The sequence below is a fragment of the Lissotriton vulgaris genome, chromosome 1_1 (genome assembly GCF_964263255.1).
Source record: "Lissotriton vulgaris chromosome 1_1, aLisVul1.2, whole genome shotgun sequence".
Lineage (NCBI taxonomy): Eukaryota > Metazoa > Chordata > Amphibia > Caudata > Salamandridae > Lissotriton > Lissotriton vulgaris.
In genome coordinates this window covers 455,539,297-455,552,758 of record NC_141685.1, presented here as the reverse complement: position 1 = coordinate 455,552,758, position 13,462 = coordinate 455,539,297, and the positions used below count along the sequence as shown (strand labels likewise).

General features: G+C 42.6%; 1 protein-coding gene across 5 annotated transcripts in view; it reads left to right on the top strand.

Moving 5' to 3' along the window:
* The window catches only part of JAK1 (Janus kinase 1), a 436,233-nt gene that overhangs the window by 405,131 nt on the left and 17,640 nt on the right, over window positions 1-13,462 (top strand). The window lies entirely within an intron of this gene.

Genomic DNA, 13,462 nt, shown 5'->3' with positions numbered 1-13,462 from the left:
TGGCCAAGGTCAGCACCGAGACGATGTTTCTTACGCTCTTCCTCCCGGCTCGGCACCAAAACATACTGTCAAGCCTTCCAGCTCGAGACCGAGCCGGCCCAAATCTATTTCTGAGCCAAAACCTTCCGGTTACAAGAACAAAGTCGGTTCGGAGCCGAAACCTTCGACACGAAAAAGCAGCAAACAATCTTCGGAGCCAAAATCTTCCGCACGGAAAGGTCATTTCATCTCTGCTCCGAAACCTTCGGTGACGAAAACCAAAGAATTCTCTTCAGCACCTTCGGATCCGAAAATAGACACTATATAGTCCAAATCGGATCCCAAACAAAAGAAACTCTATATTAATCCTGACACAGGACATATTCATGCCAACACGCCATCAATGCACAAGCTTCCCAATGACAACAGTTATTATAAAATCCCTTTGAAATAGAAATATGTTGGTGCCAGCACTTTCCATCCACTACCATCATTTCCTCCTCCTCCCTCCTCTTCAACTTTACATCCTTTACATCCTTTACACATCACACCTCATCACTCTCCATTATCTCACTGTGGTGGAGACGATACTGATGAGGTAGACACACTTAACAGTGGATCCATGGATGGATTACACAATTGACCCTCCAATGGATAATGATCCTGACCTTTACCCTGCCAAGCCATCTCCACCTGATGACTATTTCTCCTACCAAGAACTCACTGCCAGGGCTGCACAATACCATGGGGTGGAGCTCTGCAAAGAATCCTTAGAGGAAGATTTTCTATTTGAAACTTTAGGATCCACACACAGGTCGAGCCAGTCACTCCCTATGCTGAAAGGTATGATGAGGCACGCAGATGAAGTTTTTAAAGTTCCTTGACGTTCATGAATCCTCACTCCTAAAGTAGACAAGAAATGTAAACCTTCTCCAACAGATCCAGTATTTATCGAAGCCCAGTTACCACTTGATTCTTTGGTAGTATCTAATGCTCTAAAGTGAGCTAATTCTCAAACTTCGGGGATGCTCCTCCCCTAGATAAAGAATCAAAACTCATTGATGCTTCTGGAAACGTATAGCTGCACAAGCAGCCAATCACTGGCACATTCCTAACACGCAGGGCCTTCTAACCAGATACGATACGGCACACTGGGGTAAAATGGAGCAATTACTACAATATCTCCCAGAGGAGCATCAAGCCAAAGCTCAAGACTTAGTCCAGGAAGGGAAATTAATTTCTAATTCTTCCATAAAGTTTGCTCTAGATGCTGCTGACACCGCAGCTAAGGAGATAAATACTACCATCTTACTCAGAAGGCATGCCTTGTTACGGATTTGAACCTGAAGTCCAACAATTCATTTAAATACCTTTTGATAAGCAACATCTTTTCGGCCTCGAACTTGATCAAGCGCCCGAAAAAATTAAGACACTGAAGTTTCCAAATGTATGGGAGCACTTCAGTCTCCTTCATACAAAGGTTCTTTTCTACACCCCTTTTACTGGGGAGGTTGCAAGTCAACAGCCTCAGGTCAAAACACCAAGAGAATTTTTCAGAGGAGGTTATTGGGGAAACAGTTCCAAAGATAGGGGTAAAAACACCACACCCCGTAACTCCCCTTCCACTAATAAACAGTGACTTCCCCACGGTTCTCTCCGATTATTTCACACCTGTTGGAGGAAGACTTCAACACTTTCCCCCCATTTGGGAATCTGTAACAACTGACAAATGGGTGCTTGGAATCCAACATGGGTATTGCCTGGAGCTTATCACCAATCCTCCAAATATTCCATCTCGTTTTCCCAAATTGTCACCAGACCACCTGATATTGCTCGAACAAGAGATGCAATCTCTATTACTGAAAGGAGCTATAGAACCAGTTCCACTTCGGTACCAAGGGTCAAGTGTCCATTCTCTTTACTTTCTGATCCCCAAAAAGGATGGCTCATTAAGACCTATTCTAGATCTCAGAGAGTTGAACCGATGCATACTGTCATAGCACTTTCACATGGTGACCCTTCAATAAGTACTTCCTCTTTTACAGCAAGGCGATTTTATGTCTACTCTAGACTTAAAAGACGCATACTTTTACATTCCAATTCATCCAGCTCATTGCAAATACCTCAGATTTGTCATAGCTGGCAAACAATACCGGTTCAAAGTACTTCCGGTTGGAGTCACCACTGCTCCCAGAGTGTTTACCAAATGTCTGCAGTAGTAGCCGCTCATCTCAGAAGACAATGTATTCATGTCTTTCCCTACCTAGACAACTGGCTCATCAAAGCCAGCACTTACCAAAGCTGTCTGCAACACACTCAGACAACAATAAACGTAATTCATGAATTGGGCTTCACCATGAATGCATAAAAGCCTCACCTGTGTCCTGCACAGATGCAGTCTTATCTAGGAGCTACCATCAACACTCTAAAAGATCTAGCCTCTCCCAGTGCAGCCAAAATTCACAAGATTCAGTCTTTGGTACTACAGTTTCAACCCAATCAAACATCACCAGCCAGCGTTTTCATGCAACTGCTGGGAGTGATGGCATCTTCACATGCAGCCCCTACAAGAATGTCTAGTGAGTCAGTGGAATCAATCACTAGGTCAATTAACCGATCTAGTGTTGGTAAGCGGCTGCACCCATCACTCTCCACAGTGGTGGAACCCACCATTTTTTTCAAAAGGGCTCCCCTTCATAGATCATATTCCATAGACTGTGCTTACAGCAGACTCATCTCTCACTAGTTGGGGTGGCCATCTCCAACATTACACAATTCAGGGTCTGTTGAGCGACAATCACAAACGTTTCCACATCAACTACCTAAAACTTCTGGCAGTGTTCCTTGCACTCAAAGCTTTTCAAACTTAGCTTATAGGCAAGGTTGTCCTAGTCCGCACAGACAACATTACAGCAACTTTATAAATAAATGTACTACGTACATAAACAAGGAGGAACACACTCTCTACAACTGTCATGCCTCTCACAAAACATTTGGAACTGGGCAATTCATCACAAGATCTATCTCCTGGCGGATCACCTCCCAGCAGTAAACAATCAAATTGCTGATCTCCTCAGCAGGCAAAGGCAGCAAGTTCACGAGTGGGAACTTCATCACCAAGTTCTTCTCCCACAGTAAACAATGCACAAACTTCGCATCCAGATTCCCACACCTTTCTATCCAAAGGCAATGCCCTATGGATGAGTTGGTCGGGTATATTTGGCTACACTTTTCCGCCTCTCCCTCTACCTCCATTGCTAGTTCGGAAGCTCAGGCAAAGATCACTCACACTGATCCTAGTAGCCCCCACATGGCTTGGCAACCTTGGTACACCACCCTGTTAGAACTATCATTAGTTCCACATCAAAAACTACATCTCACCTCCAGTCTCCTCACTCAGAGCCATGGAGAAATCAGACATCCAAATCCCAAGGAACTCAACCTAGCGCTTTGGCTCCTGAAGTCATAGAGTTTGGTTATTTAAATATAGCACCACAATGTATGACTATTTTAAAAGAAACAAGAAACCCAACTACCAGAACTAGCTATGCAGCAAAGTGGAAAAGATTTGATATCTATTGTAATAACAACAAGATCAATCCTTTAGATGCTTCTTTACAAAATGTTATCGGTTACCTGTTGCATTTACAGCAAACAGGGTTGGCGTACACATCTATTCATTTACACCTTGCAGCAGTGGCTGCATAATATGCATAGTATGCAAAACAGACAACATTTATCTCTTTTCAAGTTTCCAGTAAACAAAGCTTTCATGGAAGGTTTGAAAAGAGTTATACCACCAAGAGTTCCACCCGCACCAGTGTGGAATCCTTATAAGACGGCCCTTTGAACCCTTACATAAGTGTCCTCTACAGTTTCTCCCCTAGAAAGTGGCTTTCCTCATTGCTATCACTTTGTTGAGGAGAGTCGGTGAGCTACAGAGCTTAACTCTGGAAGAACCTTTTTTTCAACTCCACAAAGAGAAAGTTGTTTTTCGCACTAATCCAAAATTCCTTCCCATGCTTTTCATATTAACCAATCAGTTGAGTTACCGGTGTTTTTTCCTCAACCTGACTCAGTGGCAGAAAGACCTCTACATATACGCTAGACATTCGAAGAACTTTATTATATTTAAGGCACCCTGTTTTCTGTTTTTACGGATTTTTACAGATAAATACAGACAGGAAACAATGTGTTTTCTGTCTGTATTTATTTTTAAAAATGGATAAATTCGGAAAACGTGCTTCTTTTAATTGACTCTTCGTGCTGTCTTTCATGAATTATAGCCCAACAGCTGAGCAGATGGACAGCATTGGAAATGTAAAAAAAAAAAAAACATGACATTTCTTTAAATAACTGCATTTGTCAAAATACACTTGTGGTATAATGGTAATATTTGCCAGTGGATGTACTGTTCTGTGATATTTGGCACCTCAAATAGCCAAAACACAACAGACATCAAAGTATGAGTGCATGTCTATCATTTAAATAAATATGGAAATGTACAGTTTTACAACTACATTTATATGCAAAACACAAAATAAATATGGATAAATACAGATAAAATGGCCCAGAAATAAATATAGATTAATACAGACGGAAAGGTTGAAAAAATAAATACCATAAAACCGGGAGCTCTAATTATATTACATAGAAAGGACCAAAGATTTTCGGAAACCAAACCACTATTTGTTGCATTTGTACCACCTCACAAAGTCAATCCCATCTCTAAATCGGGCATTTCAAGATGGATTGTGAAATCCATTCAAATATGCTATGCAAAAGCCAAAAGAACTTTGTCCATACCCTTTAGAGCGCATTCTACATGCAAGACAGGGGCTACTATGGTCTTTTTAGGCAACATTCCTCTAGCTGACGTTTGTAAAGCAGCTACATGGTCTACACCACACACATTTACTAAACACTATTGTGTAGATGTGTTAGCAAGACAACAAGCTAATGTAGGCCAGGCAGTGCTTAAGACACTATTTCAAACAATTGCAACACCTTCCGGTTAGCCACCGCTTGGGGAGCATACTGCTTTATAGTCTATGCAAAGCATGTGTATCAACAGCACACGTGCCTCGAACGGATAATGTTACTACGATACCTTAGGGTCTAGCCATCGCTATATAAAACTCTTTAAATAATTAAATAACCCAGTAAGCATCTGCTCTTGGCATGGAGAGCTGTAGATTCACATGCGCACACATCCGCCTCCCCGGGTACCTATAGTTGTTGCAGTTCTTCATTATACAGTTATACGCATGGACATCTATATACTACACTTTCTTACTCCATTCTCAACTTCTTCCGGGAAAACAATCTAACAATGGAGTCGGTGACCATGCGCACTATTACCGAAAGGAGGAGTCACCTTACCTCTTGACTGGAAAGACTTCTTTGAAGACAAAAACAACTTGCAAACGCCCGGAACCAACATTAGATGGCTGGAGTATGTAAAGCATGCAAATCTACAGCTCTACATGCCAAGATCAGATGCTTAATGGGTGAGTAACATTATCCATACTGTATTTGGTTGTCTTTCACGCTGTTAAGAGATGAACCGTATTTGACTGTGGCTGGCAATAATGGGGTAGTTTGAACTGTTATTTAGTGACGAGTAATATCTGAAGTGTCTGGCTAGATCTTGTTAGGGAGCTGTGTGGACCAATACATGAATGGATGAGTGTGTCGAGAAACATTCCAGTTTGTTCTGTTCTGCTGGGCTATATGATTGTCATTCTGCTCAGCTTCATGTGGGAATGTTCCAAGGAATCTTTTCATAGTATGTTGCTTTGATACCAGTGCATTTTTATGCGGGTGTGGTGTGTTTAAGTTAACTTCTCCTGTGTGGTTAATGCCTATAATGTTGGGAGGATTCAATGGTTAGTATATGTTTAAGGACTGTACAGTTGAGGTGAAGAATGCTTTGCTAACTGGTGTAGGGTGCGGTGTAAGTATAACTCAATCTAAACAAGCCATTCAGGGGGCATAGTACACAACGTTCCCAGGGGTGCAATGGACATGTGCACCCTTTTTCTGTGCCCCCAGGGCAGTGTAATGTTACAGGAGAGGCTGTATGGACATAGGCAGAGAGGCCGTTAGGAGGCGCAGTGACTGCACACCAAAAATGTGATGCACAGGCAGTTGTGCCTTCATGGGTACCATTTGGAAGGGAATAAAGAAGATCCATAGACGTCCCCCCTTTCTCAAACATCCCTGTGCAGACAGTTGCCGTCCGTCACCTGCAAGAGGGGCTGAGGGGTATCTGTCCTCCTTTGCAGTACAGGTTGGGTGCCTCCTGCCCTGTGAAAGGCAGATTGGCTGTTTCTAACAGCAGCTCAACCTTTCACTATTGTGCAGCCCCAGAGTATTTTCAAGTTTGCGGCTGATCTGAGGGCAGTGTTTTGTATGTAATTGTGTGCACTGTCCCAGTTTGCATCCAGCGCACCTTGTCGAGGCACAGATAGGGGCAGTGCGCCCCAGGTGGCCAATGGGTTTCTACCTAGAATGCTTGGAGCTAAGTTGTGCACATAATGCCTATACTTTGTCCACTATGTACTGTTGTTGCAGGGATACAAGCATGTGTAGCTCGATCTCAGTGTGGTGTTGAGGTGGCAAACACTAGCACTCACATGTATACATGCTTTTGAGTACCACAAATTTAACTCCCATTATCTGTTCATGGGGTGTTTCTGAATCCACATGCAGGGATAAAAGGAGAGATCAATATTCTACCAAACCTCATGCTTGGAAGAGCATGTGATTTTATCATGGTTCTCATAACCAAAAAGTCCCAATGTACTATAGGCAGATTTATTTTTACGTTGTCAGCGCTGAAGCCAGAAAAAATGTCCTGCGTATTCTCCTCCCGTTTTTAGGACTATGGGGGCTTATCCACTCTTTATCCACTGCAAGGAATCGTGGCGATTCCTTGCAGTGCCCGTGACTTTTAAGCTCAATGCGCATGCTCATTGAGCTTAAAAGCGCGTGCACGTCAGTCTTGTTTTACCCGCTCCGCCCTCTCCCCTTCCCGCCGTGTCTCATTTCTCCTCCCCCCTCCCCTCTCTTCCCTCCGTCTTGTTGCCTATGGGCGGCTGTGCTGGCAAGCAGCGCTGCTTCCTCTCCTCTTTCTGTTGCAGCTGCTGGCGATGGGGGGAAATGAAAATGAAATTGACTTTTCCGAGAAAAGAATGAGGCGGTCTGACTTCACCAATGAGAGCTCAGTGCTGACTTCCGCACTCCTTCCTCGTTAACTGCCGCTCTCCTTCCTCACCCGTGGCAGTGTAGAAACTGAGAGGAGACTACAGGCTCTGGCAGGCTGAGCAGGGGTCGAATAAAGATAGAGGCCATCTTGTTATAAGGCATTAATCAGTTGTTTCAAACATGCACTGGGCGCTTAGCTTACAGGTTGCCTTTCGGTCTAAAAGAAAATAAATGGAAGCAAACACGTTTTTGCAACTTTAATAAAATAGTAATCATAGAAGCAATACATTATATTTCATTTTGCTTGATATGTACTAAAAGAATTATATTTCACAACAAAGTGGCCATGCTTATTGTTATTTGACACAAAAAGGAAAAAAAAAACAATGATTTACAGCATGGTCTCAGGGAACTGCCCCCTCATCATATCGCTTCAAAATGGCCTCGCTGTATGTACCAGAACGAGCATGCTCCCTCCTCGACTGGTTGAGCCAGTCCTTCTCGTATCCATGCCCCTCCAGCAGGTCTCCCTTCCCCCACAGCTCCCTCTGCAAACATGAAACAAACAGCAGGGAGGGGAGGCGTTTCCAGGGCCAGCTCACTCTCGCTCTCTTCGTCTTGTTTTGCTTTCGATCTAGACCCGTCTCCAGCAACAGCCTCTGCTGCCTTAACTTTTAGTTTTGATACTGCGGATAATTACCCAGGGTCCTTCTAACTTCCATTTTCAAACGCCTTGACAACAGTGAAACAATTTGGGATTTCGTTGTTTTCATCCAGCCAGAAATTAAAAAAGGTAACCTTTTTTTTCTTAAAAGCAGTACGGTTTTGCTTCGTCCCTCAATCAGGAAGTAGCTGTTGGCTCGTTGACAGGGAGAAAAAAATCGTATATTTGTCAGCTCAAGTTTGGATCAAGCGAATTTGGGTTTCGTTTATGAGGTGAAGTTTGATTTCACTTTTGGATTTAAAATGATGTCACGGCATTGAATGTGAGTGTGCGTTTGGAAAGCTGTTTGTTTACCTGTCATTCTATTTCGCCAGGTTCGCCCAACAGCCCTGAGACGTGTTTATTGAGCGCATGGATGTTTATAAACCTCACCCTCACCCTCACTCACCCTCAACCCCTCACCCTCACTCACCCTCAACCCCTCACCCACCCTCGCCCTCAACCCCTCACCCTCAACCTCAACCCCTCACCCTCACTCACCCTCACCCTCACTCACCCTCAACCCCTCACCCTCACTCACCCTCAACCCCTCACCCTCAACCTCAACCCCTCACCCTCACTCATCCTCACTCACCCTCACCCTCACCCACCCTCAACCCCTCACCCTCACTCACCCTCACCCACCCTCAACCCCTCACCCTCACTCACCCCCTCACCCTCACTCACCCTCAACCCCTCACCCTCACTCACCCTCAACCCCTCACCCTCAACCCCTCACCCTCACTCACCCTCACTCACCCTCACTCACCCTCACCCTCAACCCCTCACCCTCACTCACCCTCAACCCCTCACCCTCACCCACCCTCACCCTCACTCATCCTCACCCACCCTCAACCCCTCACCCTCACTCACCCTCAACCCCCACTCACCCTCACTCTCACTCACCCTCAACCCCTCACCCTCACTCACCCTCACTCACCCTCACTCACCCTCAACCCCTCACCCTCACCCCCTCACCCCCTCACCCACCCTCACTCACCCTCACTCACCCTCAACCCCTCACCCTCACTCACCCTCAACCCCTCACCCTCACTCACCCTCAACCCCTCACCCTCACTCACCCTCACTCACCCTCAACCCCTCACCCTCACCCACCCTCAACCCCTCACCCCCTCACCCTCACCCCCTCACCCTCAACCCCTCACCCTCACTCACCCTCACTCACCCTCACTCACCCTCACTCACCCTCAACCCCTCACCCTCCCTCACCCTCAACCCCTCACTCACCCTCACCCACCCTCACCCTCACTCACTCACCCTCACTCAGCGCAACCACAGCATCTTCACTAAATATATTTAATAAACTTTAAGCTATTGGCAATATAAAATAAAATCCATTTTATTTACGTATTAATTATTGTTTTTTAAAGCCATTGATTTTTTTTATATCAATACATATAAGTCCCGTTAATACAAAACATGTTGCTTTACAAATGCTAGAGGTGTCACATTTAGAAAAATTATAACTATTGGCTTTGTAAAGAAGAAAGCTATTAATTTAGCTATTTAGAAAAAACAACACATAAATAAAAAACAAAAAAATAATTAACACCTATAGCTCAAACTTTCCTACTGCGAGACCTATTGCATTTCCAATGCTTGTTTCGTATGTTTTGTATCAAGCACTGATGAAAAGGGGAAAGTCTGTTTCAAAGTACACTTGCAATGTTTTGTTGTGTACCCGATTCCTGCATAAAGAAAGATATGTTCTCATCAGAGTGATTGTGGGAGGTGAGGATGCATTTTAGCCTTTGACAACGTGTTTTTATTAAACACCATCACTAGTGCCCGTTTTTTAGTCGAACCTATTTGAAATTGGCCTACATCATTGTCCTTTGTAAATGCTGGCTTCTGATACGTTAATAGGCTTGTTAGCTCCTCCTTATTACTACGCCAAAAGGTGCTTTCACATTAATGTCGGCCCTGCCCCTTTCTGTACACATGGTTTGTCTAAAGAAATGATTGCGGCTGCTATTAAAGTGATTCTGCGGCATGGGGCACTTTCACAAAAAAGAGCATTTGTTAACTTGACAAAGAAATTCTTTTTTTTTTGTAAAAGCGGCCCATACTCTAATGGCAGCTGCAAACCTTTCTATTGATGCAGCCCGTCTAAAGAAAGGGGTGTGGCCGACATTAATGTCAAAGCTCATCATGGGGCGCTTTTACAAAAATTGCATCTGCAATGCAATTATTGTCGCATTTTGCAAGAGTTTAAGCTATTGGCATTGTCATTTACACTGCACATTCGCGGCAGTAGCTCTGCACATCTTTAAGAATAAGTGAGCTCAGTTTACACAACAGGGCGGAAAAGGTGAAAATAGGAGAACAAGGTGCAGAGCACAGCCACGCTTTTACCTCTTATTTTCCCCTGCAAAACTGCTTTTTCCTGGGTATAAATGAGGTTGCTTGTATCGATCAGTCTCATTCCAAAAGACCCGGTTCAGAGCAGGCCAGTTCCTTTACTCCTGTTTTATCCTGTAAAAAGCCTTCCCAGACAGATCTATTGGCTTGAACTCCTCCATACTGAAACCAGATATTTCAAGATCGGGCCGTGAGCTGGCTTGTTTTTCATAATTGAGGTCTCTTTTCTTCCTATTCTCATCACATACACCTTTGTCAAACAAACACTAGAAGGTGCTTCAGAATTTGGTAGTGCATGTATTTCAGACAAACAGTAATGCGTTGGTTGATTTTATGACTTGTACATGTTCTTTTCTCACAACAGCCAAAGCAAAATGAGGAATAGCATTGGAAAAGCAAAAGGGTCAGGGAACACTACATGAAGTCAAGAACTTTTGGCTTTGCTAATGCTTGTTTAAATCAAGCAACCGAGCCTATAATTAACCAATAGAGACATGGTTCTCACAGTGAATACTCAGGAGCAAATGTTGTAGCATGACACAGTAAAACTAGAGGATATCAGAGCACGTTCACCTTTTGATTAATAGAAGGCAACCGAGCACTAGCCAGTTGACCATGAGGATCTGGAATGTAGCAGGTCTGAGCACCAAAATGGGGGATGGAGACTACTTCAATTATACTTTGACTTATGAAGCAATTTGCTTCCAGGAAAGTTCATCTTTGACTCCTTTATATAGCCATAAGAAACTGGAATGGAGTAGTCAGGATACCAGAATGGGTGATTCAGACTTGTATGATTATATTTTGACCGAGCATGCAGTTTGCTTCCAGAAAATATGGTCTTTATTATTATTATTATTAAATTACACTTGTATAGCGCTATCTACCCGGAGGCCTCGTAGCGCTTTAGCTCCTTAATATAATCATGGTTATGATACAAGTTTTGTCTCTGCAGCAAAGGGTCCTTTGGGTGTGTCTGGAGGGCGCTGACTTAAAAAAAAATGTAAGTGTTTAATTTTCCAGTTCCTAATATGTGGATGGCCTGAGGTAGATCAACAAGACAACCGTTAACTGCCCATAGTAATTTAGTTGTTCAATGGGTACCATCATGAGGTCTTTATAGCATACTCCACAATAATCAAGTACATCAACCTGAAGAGAGCAATATTATTTCTATTACTTGCAGCCCTCCAGGCAACATAGATGTATATCCAAAACAAGCTTTAATACAAATTAGTCAGTCATAGTTGTTTATTGAGACCAAAGGTCTTTACAATTAAAAAAAAAACACTATTCATAGAAATACATATTTTCCAATAAATATCATAATATAATAACACCATTCAACCCCCCAAAAAAATCTAAAACATCAGCTCCCAAATTATGCTCTTCCATAGGCTTTAAGAGTTTAACTATAGTCTTTCCCTTTAATATTTCCTGACCCCGATTAAAATCCTTCCAAATGCACAAATCGCATCTAAATATTTCATTTCCGTCACAAAATCAACTGCTTATCTATGCTCTCAAATCCCATCTTTAAAAAAAAAATTGGTTATAAACTATTTTTACCTGCTGCTAAAACCTTAAACAATCAAATACAATATGTAAACAATCACACTTTATATTCGGACCACAAGTACATTTTCCATTGTCATTTAGGGCTATGATACTCAGTGCCATATTTTTCAAACCTGGGTTTAAGCCAGATCTGAACTTCAATAAAGCATGTCTTAGCGAGGGGATTGACAATTCATCGACCTACAGAAAGCAGTCTTCTCTTTCCCAGGCCTTTCTCATTAACTGTACTGAAACCTTGCTGGTAAGCTCCAGCATGTTCTCTTTCCTGGCACAGCTTTTAGACAAAGTATGTAGCTCCATTTTAGAGCGATTAATTTCAAGGATACCGATATTTACGTTTAAAGTTAATCATCTACCTATTTTCTAGCATCTTTTTGCCCAACTCAATTTACTATGTGTATTTTCATTTTTTCAAAGGGTAAATATTTGTAATTCTCTGTCCTTCGTCCTCCGTGACTAGAATCTTACTATTCGAGCATATGCTAAGTAGCTCCTGCCAGAGAGATGGGTTTCCAGTATTATGGCCTGTACCATTGCTGACGGGTAGGGATAACAATTTATTTAGGCACCTCCCTTCCTCAATATTCTAGTCTAATTATCCCTTTAAACACAGCAGTTCTGCTGTATAGTGGAGTTGGGGGCAGATCATAGCAAGGTAGGCTGGGAGGGACCTTAATGGTCTCTATTGATCTTTCTTAATCCACAGTGGGAGGACCTTGCAGTTGCTTTTAGGGATTCTATATGATCTTTCCAATTCTCATTAAACCTCATCCCTAAATATTTTTAACTATTTCCATTTTATTTCCTCCCTTGAAGCTTCTTCCTTGTGCAATAATCATGAAACACATTCGATTTCCTTTGCAGACCTACCTATGTCATGTCGATTATTGCCAAATCATCAGAATATAACAGGCATACCACATGAACGCTATTCATCTTTGGACATAAACCCTTAGCACCTTTTAGGGTAGCCGGTAGGTCCGCTACAACTATGGAAAATAGCAATTGAGCCAATATGCAACCTTTTTGGAGGCCATTTCTAATATTTATCTTTCAAGTTAGGGTCTCTTTTGAATCCACTATCACCTGAGCCTTATTCTGGCTATGTACCTCTTTTAGAATTTATAAAAGATTCCGAAATTAATTAGGAATTCCCACATTAGGTTGTACTGCACCATATCAAATGCCACACGGAAATCTACAAAACAACAAATCAATTTCCCCGTTTGGTCTATGGACTTCCTTGCCAGCGCCTACACACTAAAACAATGATCTATGGTTGGATTTCCCTCCTTGCTCCAGATGTCATTTGCTTTTTCCCACAACTTGCTCTGATCCAACTTTGTTGTTCTGAATCTGAAACCTTTTCTTGTACTGTCTTCAAATCATCCTTAGTATCTGTTATTGCCAGCAGCATCGAAAACGATGTCTTTATATTGCAGTTTGCACATTTCAAATGCGTGTCATTTCATCTCTAAATGCTATGTTAATCACTGCTCATATAGCTGTTATTCTAAATAATTTGCATCTTAATTAGCTTCTTCACTGTCTTTGCATTTGTTGAACTTCTTCTTATAACTATTATAATGGCATAATTAACCTTGAAATAGC